Source organism: Triticum urartu, chromosome 4A (genome assembly GCF_056163025.1).
Source record: "Triticum urartu cultivar PI428250 chromosome 4A, HENAU_Tu73, whole genome shotgun sequence".
Classification (NCBI taxonomy): Eukaryota; Viridiplantae; Streptophyta; class Magnoliopsida; order Poales; family Poaceae; genus Triticum; species Triticum urartu.
The window spans coordinates 614,928,790-614,943,436 of record NC_141876.1 but is presented as its reverse complement, the minus strand read 5'-3'; the positions used below and the strand labels follow the sequence as shown (position 1 = coordinate 614,943,436).

General features: G+C 52.5%; 1 pseudogene; it reads right to left on the bottom strand.

The window, feature by feature from the left end:
* Window positions 1-8,110: 8,110 nt before the first annotated feature.
* On the bottom strand, window positions 8,111-9,979 carry LOC147977370 (zinc transporter 9 pseudogene; annotated as a pseudogene).
* Window positions 9,980-14,647: the final 4,668 nt, after the last annotated feature.

Genomic DNA, 14,647 nt, shown 5'->3' with positions numbered 1-14,647 from the left:
TTTCATTCCAGATATAATAGGTCACCAAACAAAAAATCATCCAGATATAATGGTACAGCAAAGAAACAACTTAATCCATGCCTCAGCTTATGAACAGTCATTACTTCAAATACAGAAGAAGGAACAATTTATTTGTGACATAGTTACAAATGATGACAGAATAAAGCAACACCCTGCACTAGCCTAAAAACAAGTGAAGTTTCACCCATATAAGAACAACTTTATAAAATCAGAGAAGTTGCTAAATTTTTTGTATCCTTCATATACACTGGAGTACAATGCTTTATAATGTTCCATCATCATTACAGAAAATTGACAATTGTCCATAACAGTTAACTGAAATTTTTGCCTCATAGCTGGGTGGGTTAAGTACTAGGAGACTTTGTAATGTGCAGTACAGGTGCAGTAACAGGCTCCTGAGTTAAGAAAACATTTCTGTTTGATTTTCAAACCACACACTTACTTTCAACTATAAACAAAACTGACTTGCTGTTAATGAAACTCATGGTGGAAGTAACTACTAGCAGCATGTCATTATCATGGCAGTCCACTATATATTTTTATGACAAAATACATCATTATCAGGGCACATTATGGCCATTTTCTTACATGATGCTAACTGTACCTAACTGATTTTTTTGACAGTAGCTCAAGTTTTTGACAGTAGCTCCTAACTGTACCTAACTGAATTTTTTGACAGTAGTTCAAGTTTTTGACAGTAGCTCAAGTTTTTGACAGTAGCTCCTAACTGAATTTTCTGTTTAAAGGGAAGGCTGACTTAAGTGGCAAGATGATACAATTTGCGTAACATAACAATATATGAATCTTAATATAACACCATCTCCTAACAGAAATAGTATCCAGATCTACTAGGGGGCAAAGTAGAACTGATATTCTTTTGCTGACCTCTAGTACAAGGTATAGAAGAGGAGGTAAGAGAAGAAATAGTGACATTTCTCTTAGCAGGAGACTTTTTCTCTCTTCTAGAAACAACAATAAATTTCTCCTCCTCTTCCACTACAGTATCATGCCAACTTAGACATAGGGAGGCGACATTTTCATTCGAGTCATGAATATCTAAACAGTGTTCAGTTTTCTTACTAATTTGTTCCCTGGATAATTCCAATTCCTTGAGAACATGAATAAAATCAAAATTATCCAGAGGTATATCAACACCCATCATTGATGCTCTAAACATAATCTCCTTAGCTACTTAATTCCCCAACCCTAGCTACTTAATTCTCCAACCCCTTTTCTTGTTCAAAATTCTCCAACCCCTAACCCTAGAACACATCAGAAGGAAATCAAGAGGGGGAAGCGGCTCGGGTGCTCACTGGGGAGGTCGAGGGCGACTCGAGGTAGCCGAAGCTAGTCGAGGCGGCGAAAATTCAGCGTCGAGCGGTGGCGAAGGTGGCCGAGGCGGAGGAAATCAGCGGGCGTGGGGGCGGCGACGGAGACGGAGGCGCGGGGGCGGTGGCGGCGGCGGCGTGAGGGCGGCGACAGAGACGGAGGCGCGGGGGCGGCGGCGGTGTGGGGGCGGCGACGGAGACGGAGGCACGGGGGCGGCGGCGGCGTGGGGGCGACGGCGGCGTGGGGGCGGCGGCGGCGTGGGGGCGGCGACGGAGACAGAGGCGCGGGGGCGGCGGCTACGTGGGGGCAGCGACGGAGACGGAGGCGTGGGGGCGGCGGCGGCATGGGTCGGGGCAACGGGGGGGAATTAGTTAGGGGGCGAGGGAGAGGGAGGAAGGGGATCTGGTGAGAGGGAGGGAATTAGCTAGGGGGAAATCTTTTTTTACATAGCAATGGCGCACCAGGCAGAGGTGCGCCATCAGTAATCTTTTTTTTACATAGCAATGGCGCACCAGGCAGGGGTGCGCCATTAGTAATCTTTTTTTTATATATAGCAATGGCGCACCAGCCAGAGATGCGCCATAAGTAATTTTTTTTATTGCATGTAATAATTTTTTAGAAAATGAATATGAATATGAAACAGTAATATTTTTTTATAAAAACAATAATAATTGTTGTTTAACAACAATTGTAGTCTACACTTTTTTATTATTATTATTTTTAAAATGAAGAGGGGAGAGGAGGCGGAGCTCACCGGGGAGCGGGGGAGGGTGCGGGGGGTGCTCGTCGGCGGTGGTGGAGCGGGGGAGGGTGCGGGGGGTGCTCGTCGGCGGTGGTGGAGCGGGGGAGGGTGCGGGGGGTCGTCGGCGGCGGTGGTGGAGCGGGGGAGGGTGCGGGTGGGATCGAGATCGAGATGGAGGGGGAATCGAGATCGAGATGGAGGGGGATCGAGATCGAGTGTCCTCATGAATATTCAATATTTTATCATATTGAATATGAAAAAATATCATCAAATTTGAAAAAATATTCATGAATTCAAAAAGTGCCCATGAAATTTAAAAATATTCATGATATCAAAAAATGCCCATGAAATACAACCGAGAAATGAAGACTACGATTTAAATACAGTCGATCTTAGCTAGCTATCTGTTCATAATCTTCTTGCCCTTCTTTTTCGCAAATGGAGTTCTTCTATGGAACGGACGTCCTTTAGGTAGGGTGGTCCTGCTTCTTCTTGTGGTGTATGTTGCTACTTCATCGTCGTCGTCATGTTCGATCTTCGGGTCGCCGTACTTGTCGAAGTCTTGCTCATTGGCTACTCCATCCATTCCGATGATCTTCCTTTTGCCTCTCCTCACGACAACACGACTGGGCTTTGACCGGTCGGTAATGAAGAAGCATTGGTCCACTTGGGAAGCCAGTACCCATGGCTCATTTTTCGCGGTGACGTTTGCGCCCGCGGTCTTGGATTTGGCTTCGGGTATAACCATGGTGGTGAAATACCGGTCTTCTTCTATGACGCTCTTGGTCCATCTGACACGGAACATCGGGACCTTCTCTCCAGCGTAGCTCAGCTCCCAGATCTCCTCGATTCTTTCGTAGTATCTGTCCTTGTCGTTACCGGTGTAGGATTCCATCGTTACCCTGGAGTTCTGATAACCATCGCTCTTCATGTTCTTGTCCTCGGTGTAGAATGTGTAGCCGTTGATATCGTACGCCTCATAGGTCATCAGGTTGTGCTCGGCGCCCTGTGACAAGGCGAATATGAGTTGTTCTTCCGCGGAAGAATCCTCACGTAAAGGGTACGACAGAAGCTTCTGCTTGAATTCGGATGTAACTTTTCGAGTAGATGATTTTTCATATAAAAAACTTTTTCATCCGAGTTCGTACGCAAAAGTTATGTCCATTTTACAAATTCTCGAGAGATTTCGCAAATAAAGTCGAAATTCATATTTGTAAATTTTCACAACAACTAGACCACATATCACATGGGAAATTTATTTTCTTTTATTTTTTTTGACATTTCCATCATTTTTGTTTATTTTTTTAAAACTGAAAAGGCGGTCCAGGGGGGGGTGGTGCATTCGGTGGAAGTGATGGCCAAGTTACTAATGGCGCACCGTGGGAGTGGTGCACTAGTAATGGCGCACCACTCCAACGGTGCGCCATTAGTAGTTTTGAAAAAAATTAAAAAAAATTTCACTAATGGCGCATCGTGGGACTAGTAATGGCGCACCACTCCCACGGTGCGCCATTAGTAGTTTTGTAAAAAAATTTAAAAAGTCTTTTTACTAATGGCGCACCGTGGGTGTGGTGCGCCATTAGTATTTGGACACTAATGGCGCACCAACACATGGTGCGCCATTAGTATATAGTAATGGCGCACCACATGTCTGGTGCGCCATTAGTGTCAATTCCATCTATAGCCCTTTTCCTAGTAGTGCCCTTGCCCTTCCCGGCACCATTGCCGCCCTTCTCGTGGAAGTACCGGCCAAAGATGTAATAGGGAACGAGCCGGATATGCTCGTCGCCGGCGCTGTCCGACCCACCGATGTCCTCCTTCTCCTTCTTGGGTGGTAGTCCGGCCATGGCACAGATCGCCCGATTCTACCCTCTGGCGAGGGTGCGCATGTTCCTCCACTGCCGCTTCTTTACAATGCGGCGCGGATGGCTTCCTCTTCTGCGGCCGCCCACGCTGCCACCTTCGCTGCCTCCATGTCGACATCGAGTTGGGCCTCAGTGGCCCTTATCCTCTCCTTCCCACAACGGTCACATTGGTCCCTGTGGGACTCGTACTCCGCCGGACCAGTGATGAGAAGGGAAGATTTGAAGGCTCCTGGGATCGCGATGATCTAGCCTCATAGGATCCGAGCGCCCAATGTGTCGACGCTATGGAGTCGCGCCGGACAGACCCTGCCGTCGGCCGGGCATTGTCCTGTCCTCCCCGAAGCGAGGGAGTGCAATGCAGACGGCCATTGCCTCCTCCAACCGACACGAGATGACACCCCAGTCGACGGATCCGGACTGGTCGAAGTCAGATCACTGTTTGCCATGCCGGAGAAGGCCGGAGATTGTCGGACGGGAGCTTGTGTGGCGGTGGAGAGTGGAGGGGAGTGGAGTGAAGTGGCTAGGGTTTGGTCCGGCGAGAAAATTGGGAGGAATATAATGGGGTGGGCCGGGACCAACGTGGCGGACGTGCCCGGGCGCCCCACATCCGCACCGTTTTTTGGCTATATATGAGGGCTTCCGATCAGTCTGGGCGTTTGATACCCGTTTCAGGAGCCCGTCTAGGTTACATTTTTGTGACCTGTCAATGACTGGGTTATTCATCCGGATATTTGAGACGGGTTTAGAGCGTCAGACAATAAATGCTCTTAGCTAGCTTGATATGTCATGCACCTCACCGCAGTCTTTATCCCAGGTACGCTATTGTGTGCATCCTAATCTTGCACCTGTAAAGACGGATAACTTTTGTATGACAAGCCAGGTTTTCTTTAAGTTAATCATCCCTTACTTGCATTGATTTAAAGGTCTTATTTTCCCTTCCTTGCGGAGTTGGTAATCTAGCAACCCTTCAGCCGACCCATATCTAGTTATTTGTCTAGCTTAAGAGCAACTTCAATGGGTCAACCCAAACGGACAATGTTCGTTTGGGTCGGCCGTCCGCTCGCCGTCCGCCCTCTTTTAGTTTTGGGTCGGTAATGCGTCCAACGGGCCGACCCATTTCATGATCGTGCGTGTTTTAGATCATGTCGTCGCCCTGATTTTGGCGCACCAGCGTGCGGGAAAGGTTCGCGCACTCGCGGGGGGGGGGGGGGGGGGGGGGTTGAAGCGGTCTAGCGCGCGTTGGTTTTGCCGCTCCAGCACGCGGGAAAGCTTCGCGCGCGCCGCGGCTGGCGCTCGTTATAAGGAAGGCGCCCCCCCCCCCCCCCCACACTCTGTCCGCCGCCTCTGCGCCACCATATCGATCCGCCGCCTGGGCGCTTCGGATTTTCGCGGAGGCCGCGAGCGCCGCTCCGGCGCATTCTCCTTCGAGATCTGGTTTCGCGAGAAATGTCTCGTCCTCGGCACCTTCGACACCGCAGAGGAGGTGGCCCGCGCGCACGACGCGGCGGCGTGGCGCCTCCTGAGGCCTCGTCGGGATATGAATTTCCCAACGTGTCGAGCCAGCGGGCGCAGGATCTGGCACCTCTCCCGCGGCTTTTCACCGACGAGGATCGTCGTGTCCACCGGAGACGGCAGCGTCGCCTCGCCATCGTAGAGAAGGACGTGGAAGCCTTGGTGGTGTGGCGCGTAGGCTTCCCGCAGGACATCGTCGACGAGCGCCAGTTCTACAAGCAATTGAGATCGGAGAGGGACACGAGGAGGAGGGAGCGAGCCGCCTATCGGGAGGACAAGGGTTCGCGGAAGCAGACAACTCAATTGAAACTGAAGCTACGAGAAACGACGGGTTGGGACTTTGAAGACGAGGCGTATGCTGACGCCTACATTCAGACATCGAAGGATGTCATTACCGAGTCGGAGTCAGAAATCGACGAGTAGTGATTTTTTCTTTTTATCTGTGTACGCTAGAATTATCTATGTATCCATTTTTATCTGAAAAAATGGTCGACGGTGTCGGCGACGTAACAGGCGGGCGAGGGTGTGAATCCAATGTGCCACCGACTAGCGGGCCCGGTGAGAAAAGAGGACGAGCGCGCACGTCCGTCTTGTGTCTGTACCGACGCAAATCAGGCTAAAAAATGGGCCGGGAGTGGGTCGGCAGGCTGACGAAAGCGGACACGCGTCTGTTTGGTTCAGCGCGTTGGACCGGTTTTTTTGTCCGCAGTAACCCAAATAGACGGCCGCGGACGAAATAGGTCGCTTCTTTAAAATTGCTTTAATTACCTTAGTGGATGATATGCAAATCGGCCAGATGGATAGGACACGCATGCATATATGCTCGTCACCTCCGTGGATGGCATTTATCTATGTACATTTCGAAAGATTGAAGAAGCTGGTGCAGGGCTATATGGCTGCCACTGCCATGGCTAAGAATGGGTGAGAGCTAGCTAGCGACTGAGGCTGATCATAGCGAGGAGTAAGTTAGACTACTATTATATACATGACACTAGTCTAAGTTACTATATTCATAGTGCAAAATATCATAATAGTAATGTCTTAGATGGGTTTATTTATTAGCTTATAGACTCATCATTTCTCGGGAAGCGCTATGTTACAGTAACATATTATGTTATTCTAAACACCTCTTTCCTCATTAACTACATGTCACATAAGCAAAAATTCTTGGAATGCGCTATGTTACTACTTAAGTTACTCTCACTATGACTAGTCTGAGACTGCTCACAGTGGGGAGTAACATAGAGTAGTAACTTGCCGATGTTATCAGTCTATGTTATTACCTCCATAGTGGGTAGTAACATATGAGTGGTATCATGGAAGAGTTCATTTATTAGGCTATAGACTCATTATGTCTTGAAATGTATGATGTTACAGTAACTATCTAAGTTACCATAAACCCCTCTCTTCTCATTAATTAACTGCCACATAAGCAATCTTATATTGAAATATATGATGTTACTAGTTAAGTTACTCCTATTGTGACTAGTCTGATAGTAACAAGTAATACCTCCGACCGGGTTTATTGGTCCCCTTGGTATTGTGTGCCTAACTTTGACCATAGATTTGATCATTAAAATTTAAGTTTAATGGCACAAAACTTATATTATTGAATTCATATTTTTTTGACCCTGAAGTTGGATTCATATTCGAAAGAGGTTTTCAATGATGTATTTTCATGGTATATAACTTATTTTTTGATAGTTAAATTAAAGGTTAAAGTTTGACTCAAAATACAAGAGGGACTAATAAACCCAGAAAAAGGTAGTAGTAGCAGTATTCTGGATAATGGATATCAGTTAGTAGGTAGGATGATGGATGGATGCATGTACGTGCATGCAGTTAATTGGTTCAGTCATAGATCGATAATCCTATCGACGGCGAAACAATCCGACCGGCCCCATTACGTGACGGTGACAGAGACCGAGACAGAGGGAGGTGGACATACGTGTAGTACACGAGCGTGCGACCGGTGTGTGTGGGTCAGCTAGATCACGTACAAACGAGATGTCGAATGGATACACACTTCTTTTTTTGCATGGTCGAATGGATACACACTGATCAACAAACAGTACCTGCCCATACATCCGATGGATACATGTTGCTGTTTATAGACCGTGATGTTGTCCACGAGCTGCATAGATTTATAACTAGGGACATCGTCTCCGCACGTTCAGCCAGGGGAGAAATCAATCAATATGTCCATCGGATGGAGGTACATACTTTATGTGCGTGTCGCGGGGCGCCATTAACCGACACCTCCATGAGCACATCGACCATATCAGCTGCATCGACATGCCATAGCGAGCTCGCTCTCAACTGTATTGGACGTTGCCATCGTCGGAAAATCAATCGTATGGCTGGCTGGGCCGACAAGCCGGGGTGGCTGATGTGTAAGGGCATTTCTAACTGATTCTTTAAAAACTATAGAAGTAATCGTTGGAGTAAATCTTAGTGAAGTATATTTACTTCATTAAATTTTACACGGTCCTAGCCAATCCTCTGTATATAACGAAATAAAACTTATTTTTAGCTTATGCATTTCGCTGAGCACTTATCAAGCACAATTGCCATCACAAACATTCTCCATAAAGCAATAGAAATCGAACCCTCTCTAAAAATTGACCAAACAATCTAAAGCTCACCAGTTCTCGGATGCCATGACGACGGCTGACACGCCATGGGAGTGATCGATGTGTGCGTGATAAGCCGGGGTGGCCTCCACGTCGTCGGCTCCGACAACTGCTGTGGCCTTCTTGGTGTGTGTGGGGCGCTGGAAGTACCCCGTGGCGATGGTGTCAACGACGAGCGTGGCGACGACCGCGAGCATGACGACAAGGCCGAGGAACGTGAACTTCTGCCACGGCCCATCGACCCCCGCAACGAAGGCCTTGACGACGAAGAATAGGTCCTCATCCGGGCTCAGCACAGGGAATCTCCACCCCAGTGACGGGACGGCGCGGCCTGCCGCGCTAGCCACTAGGATGCAGAAGACGTCGACGAACTGCCGGTCGCGGCCCTGGTGAGCTCAGGCGCGAGCACCTCGCCCTGGATGGGACGCGGCAATGAGAGGCAGCGGGCAGGGGGGCCGGCGGTGGGCGGGGTTGCCAGGGAGAGGTTGGCAGAGGTGGGCGTGGGCAAGGGGCCGGGAAGGGGGCGGCGGCGGGTACGAGGGCCGGGGAGAGGGGGCAGCAGCGAGCAGGTGTCTGGGGTGAGGGCCGGTAGCAGACGGGGGTGCCCAGGAGGAGGTGGGCGTGTGCGAGGGAGCGCTAGAAATTTTACTCCAGCGCCAGCTGACCGAGTATGTTTAGCGAAATTATTGGGGCCGGAGGATAAATTTTACTCGACTACAACAGATTAGGGATCGGTTAGATGCGCATTAATGGAGTAAAACCATTTTTTACTCCGCTGACACCAGATATGGAATCGGTTAGAAATGCCCTAACCGCGCTTCATCTCTACTCTCTACCCAGCCATGGCTGACGGATTTCAGGCTCCCCAGACCCTGGATAAGTTTGAACTCTGGGGTGCGTGTGAAGGACTCAACCTCTCCAGTCTGCCAACCCGTCGATCCCATGGCCTAGCTCGACGAACTCGAAGGAAAGGGGACACAGTAATTTACCCAGGTTCGGGCCAGCTTGCGGTGTAAAACACTACTCCCGCTTTGTGGTGGATTGGCCTCGAGGTGAGCTGAGGATGAACTAGTACAGTAGAAGAACATCCTCAGGAGGTGTGTTCTTGAGCTGGTGAGGATGAGGATGGCCTGAATGATCCCCCGTCTATGTTGGTGGCTAGGTCCTATTTATAGTGGCTTTGGTCCTCTTCCCCCAAAATGGAGGCGGGAAGGGATCCCACAACGGCCAAATTCGAAGGGAGACAACTAGTACATCTTATCCTGACAAAAATAGTCTTCGCCTGCAAAGCCTCTGGTCGTGACGCCGTGGTGGGCTCAGTGATGACCTCCGTCCTACCGTCCTGGCGGTCTTGATCTTGTTGCATAGAAATGGGAACCTTTGGCTGATTCCTCGGGACTCCACGCCCGCGCTTGCCTCTTTAGCACCAAAGAGGAAACTACTGTACTGCTCACGTCATTGGAATCTTGTCGGAGTAAATGACCACGGGTAGCTTCATTTGCTCTCCATGGCGACTCAAAACAGCGGGGCCGGCTGCGCCCCTCAAGCCTCGAAGATGAATAGCCGCCTTCTCTGGGCCGGCTGGTCCAAGCGGCTGGCTGCCAGAGGGCGGCGGTCCTCAGAAGAAAGCCATAAGACGGGCTGACTCCTAGCAGGCGGCCTCCAGAGTGGCCGACTCCTAGCAGGCGGCCCATCACTCCCTCAAAGTTAGCACCCACATAATTACGACGAGACGGGGCGTGGCTACAGTGCGGCCTACCACCCCTGAATCCCGGGCAGAGCGTGGCCACAGTGCAGCGCACCGGGCGGACATCCCTCGCCCGGCCCGACACTGTTGCCACGCAGCCCATGACATCACTCATGGCAGAGAAGGCCATGCTCCCACTACAGGCTGTCGGTACGGCCCGCAGGCGGCGAGCCCTACCTGTTCGTGAGAAGCCAGAGGGCGGCGAGCTCCGACCAATAGGCACGGGGGGAGGCCGACTCCTAGCAGGCGCCCCCCCTCCCTCAAAGTCTGTGCGCCATTAATCAGAAGAGACGAGAAGTGGCTACGGTGAACACCCACTAGGTGGCGGAACTGTAGCCACGCATTCCCCGACAAAGCACACATCATCAATGGCATTGCCACAGTGCTAAGCAGCCGCCAGGACCCGCAAGCGGCGGGCGCGGCCTGTCGGTGAAGTACGAGACAGCCGGCGGGACCCACCAGGTGGCGGGCCCCAGTGGACGGTGGAGAAGCCGGCGACCATAGACACTGGCAGCCGGGTCATACACCCGGTCAGATTACCATTGTACCCCTGGGGGGTAGGCCTAATTAAACCCCCAGGGCACCCATGCAAAGGGTTCAGACCTTAGTCCACCCACACACACATAGAGAGAGGAATCTAGGCCTAGCCTTGTTCTTCTTCCCCCTCTAGAGAAATAGCTTAAGGAGCAAGCTTGTAGCCATCATTGTTGCTTGAGTGATCATGCGGAGACCCCGCAGAGTATGAGTAGGGGTATTATCTCCTAGGAGAGCCCCGAACCTGGGTAAGATGCGCTCGCGGGCATGTTTGCGTCTTATCCTGTTTTCAGGCACCGGCGACGTATTATTAGCCCCCTCCATGAAAAGCCACCCGTTGGCATATGTCCCACGACACCCTCGACATTTGGCGCCCATCATGGTGCCTGGTGCACCGTTATCCGGAGATCTGTTCTGGAAAGGAACCTTGTTCCTCCCTAGCGAGCACAGCCATCCCGACACGCCTGATGGTGTTTGCGCCGATGCGCTGCATGGCGCAGAAGTCGCTTGCGCGGCGGCCAGCCTCGCCGATCTTGTTGGCGAGATCCGCCTCTCCAACGAGCCCGCACCCGACACGGGAGCAGCCAGCTCCGAGAGCTGCTTCATCGACCTCCTTGGCAAGCTCCACATCACCAACGAGCCCGCCAATGACCTAGAGTCGGTTGGCTTCACCGACCCGATGCTTGTCGACACTGACACGGCTTCCTTCGACTCCTTCCCCGCCAATGTGATGGTCATCGACGATCCGCTCCCACGCGCGGAGAGCAGCGGCAGCACCGTCACGGAGGTGCTTGTCATCAGCCACGACGGCACCTCTGGTGGAGCCGCCCAGGACCCATTGCAGGCAGCAATGCGGGACCTGTCTACGCCCATTGCGGCAGACGCTAACGCCGAGACGCTGGAGGCCTGCCGCGTCTCGCTCGTTGAGAATGCCAAGAAGTTGGCTACCATGAGACGCCTCTCCGAGGCCTTCCAGCGCGAGATCGACCGCGCTGTTGGCGGCACGCTGACTGTTGGCGCGCCCAACCGCGTGGGCAAGGTCCAACAGCAAGGTGGTGCCGTCGCCAGCATGTTTGGGGTAGACCGCCCTTTCTACGCCATGCCCATGGAGAACATACGTGCTGCCCAGGCGGCAGCAGATGAGCTGGACCACCTGCAGGGCGATGAGCACCGCTACATGATGGAGCGCGTTCAGCAGCTTATCGACACGACTGCCGCGCAGCAAGAAGCCGGCTGCCGTGCAGAAGAGCCCGTCCAACGGGTTGAGAACCCGCCCCTTCGCCAAGAGTATGGCGCGACCTCCCGGACGTCGACAGGCGGCGTTCGCGACAGACGAGACAAGGAGCCAGCTGCCAGCCGCAGCCGGACACACGTCACCATCGAGCGCGACCAAGATGGCCGCCCACGAGCAGTGGAACAACGGGACGACTATCCGCCTCCTTCGCCTCCTCGAAGGAAGAGGCGCGCTTCCCCGCCGCCTGTTGAACACCCGACTCTCGGTGACCGGCTAGGCTGCCGAGAAGGAGTTAGAGAGAATGACGCCCACCATCGAATCGACCATCTCGCTCGGTCCCTGGCGCTAGAAGAATAAGACACGATGGGCCCGCCTTGTTTCGGCCCCCGCATTCGCGACGAGCCCTTCCCCAAAGGGTTCTCACTCCCGAGAGATACGCCCAAATACAACGGCTCCGTGAAGCCGGAGGATTGGCTGGTGGATTACTCCACGGCCGTCAGCATAGGAAACGGCAACAAGCGCGTTGCCGTGAAGTACGTTCCGCTCATGCTCCAGGGCACGGCTCGGACATGGCTGAATAACCTCAAGCCCTACAACATCAACAGCTGGGTGGATTTCACCGAAGTGTTCATCCGCAACTTCACCAGCACCTACAAGCGGCCGCCCAAGCCCCGCCAGCTCTCGCTGTGCATTCAAGGCCCGGATGAGTCCACCCACGACAACCTGACGCGGTGGGCTGAACTGCGCAACTCCTGCGAAGGGGTGCACGAGGTGCAAGCCATAGAGTACTTCACTGCCGGGTGCCGAGAGGGTACCTTGCTCAAGCACCAACTCCTCTGCGACGAGCCTGCTACACTCGACGAACTGCTGATCATAGCAGACAAATACGCCACTTCCGACTCCTCCATGAAGTCGGAGCTCCGGGTGGACGCTTCCGGAAAGGTGCTCCCCCCGGCTCCTAGGATGCCTGTTGCTGACAACAGTCGGCGGCAGCAGCTGAACGACAATAAGTGCAAGGCCCCGCAGCCGGTTCCCACTAGCCGGCAGGTGGCAACAGTCGAAGACCAGCAGCCTGAAGGACAACCCGGCCCCAAGCGCCAGAAGGGCGGCAAGCCTGCTCGGCAGCCCGCCTTCTCCTACGAGCAGACCCTCGATACTTCCTGCAAATTCCACAGCAGCGCGAAGCCGTCCAATCACACCACCCGGAAGTGCCACTGGCTCACCTGAATCTCCAAGGGCGAAGGACTGCTGCCCCCTCCGCCTGCTGGCCCGCCGCTGCCTCCTCCCCAGCAGGCAGCGGCCCGTCCAGCAGTTGGCGCAGTTCAAGATGACTACCCCGAAGAACACAAAGCCTATGTCGTCTTCACCAATGTGGCTGGCGAGCGGCACAACCGGCGTCAGCAGCGCCGAGAGGTGAATGCCGTTGCTTCAAGTGCCCCAGAATTCATGCACTGGTCCGAGAAGCCCATCAGCTGGAGCCGTGCTGACCACCCGGAGGTGATGCCCTCTCCGGGTTCCTATGCTTTGGTGTTGGATGCCACACTTGCAACGGAGAGACGAGCTTCTTGCTTCTCCCGGATTCTGATAGATGGCGGCAGCAGCATCAACATCCTTTACCGCGATACCATGGAGAAGTTATGCATCAAAGAGAGGCAGCTTTAGCCCAGTCGGACTGTTTTTCATGGCGTTGTGCTTGGCCTGTCCTGCTCACCAATTGGCAAGGTCAAGATAGATGTCCTCTTTGGAGACAAAGATCACTTCTGCCGTGAGGCGATTTGGTTTGAGGTGGTGGACCTTGAGAGCCCTTATCACGTACTTCTAGGCCAACCGGCTCTAGCCAAGTTCATGGCGGTGCCACACTATGCCTACCTTAAGATGAAGATGCTGGGAACCAAGGGCATTATCACAATTGCCGGAGACTATGAGAAGTCGGCCGCCTGTATGTGCTGCAGCCAGCAGCCGGCTGGCCGAGTCCCTTGTAATTGCTGCTGAGAAGAAGCTCCTAGACCGGGTGGTGACCATGGCCAGCAAGCAGCCGGACCTATCACCAGAACCAAAAGAGTCAGAGACCCCAGGCTCCTTCCAGCTGGCCAAAGAAACAAAGAAGATCCCCTTGGACCCTGAGCACCCGGAGAGGCACGCTATCGTAGGTACCAACCTCGATAGCAAATAGGAAGGCGAGCCGTCGATTTCCTCCGTGAGAATTGGGACATCTTCGCATGGTCTCCCAAATACATGTTGGGTGTTCCAATGGATTTCGCCGAGCACAAGCTACATGTCAGAGCAGATGCCAAACCAGTAAAACAACCCCTTCGCCGACTGTCGGAAGAGAAGAGAAGAATTGTTGTTGAGGAGATAGCCCAGCTTCTGGCAACCGGCTTCATCATGGAAGTGTTTTTCTAGAGTGGCTTGCCAACCCGGTCCTTGTACTGAAGAAGAACAACAAATAGCGCATGTGTATTGACTATACCAGCCTCAACTAAGCCTGCCCAAAAGATCCGTTTGCTTTGCCTCGTATTGACAAAGTGATAGACTCCACAGCCGGATGCGAGCTGTTGAGTTTTTTGGATGCTTATTCAGGCTACCACCAGATCAAGTTGAACCTGACAAATTGCCTGAAGACCGCCTTCATCACACCATTCGGAGCCTTCTGCTACCTGACCATGACATTCGGCTTGAGAAATGCCGATGCCACTTTTCAGCGTTGCATGCAGAAGTGCCTCCTCAAGCAACTCGGCAGAAATGCCCACGTCTACGTAGACGATATTGTGGTGAAGACGGAGAAGCGCGGTACCCTCCTGGTAGATCTCAAGAAAACTTTTGATAACCTGCGCCTATTTCAAATCAAGCTTAACCCAGAGAAGTGCGTCTTTGGGGTACCAGCTGGCCAACTCCTTGGCTTCCTGGTCTCAGAGCGCGGCATTGAGTGCAACCCTGTGAAGATGTGCATTATTTGAGCGAGGTGCTGTCAACCTCAAAGCAGAACTACCCCCACTACCAGAAGATGTGTTACAGCATGCACTTCGCCGC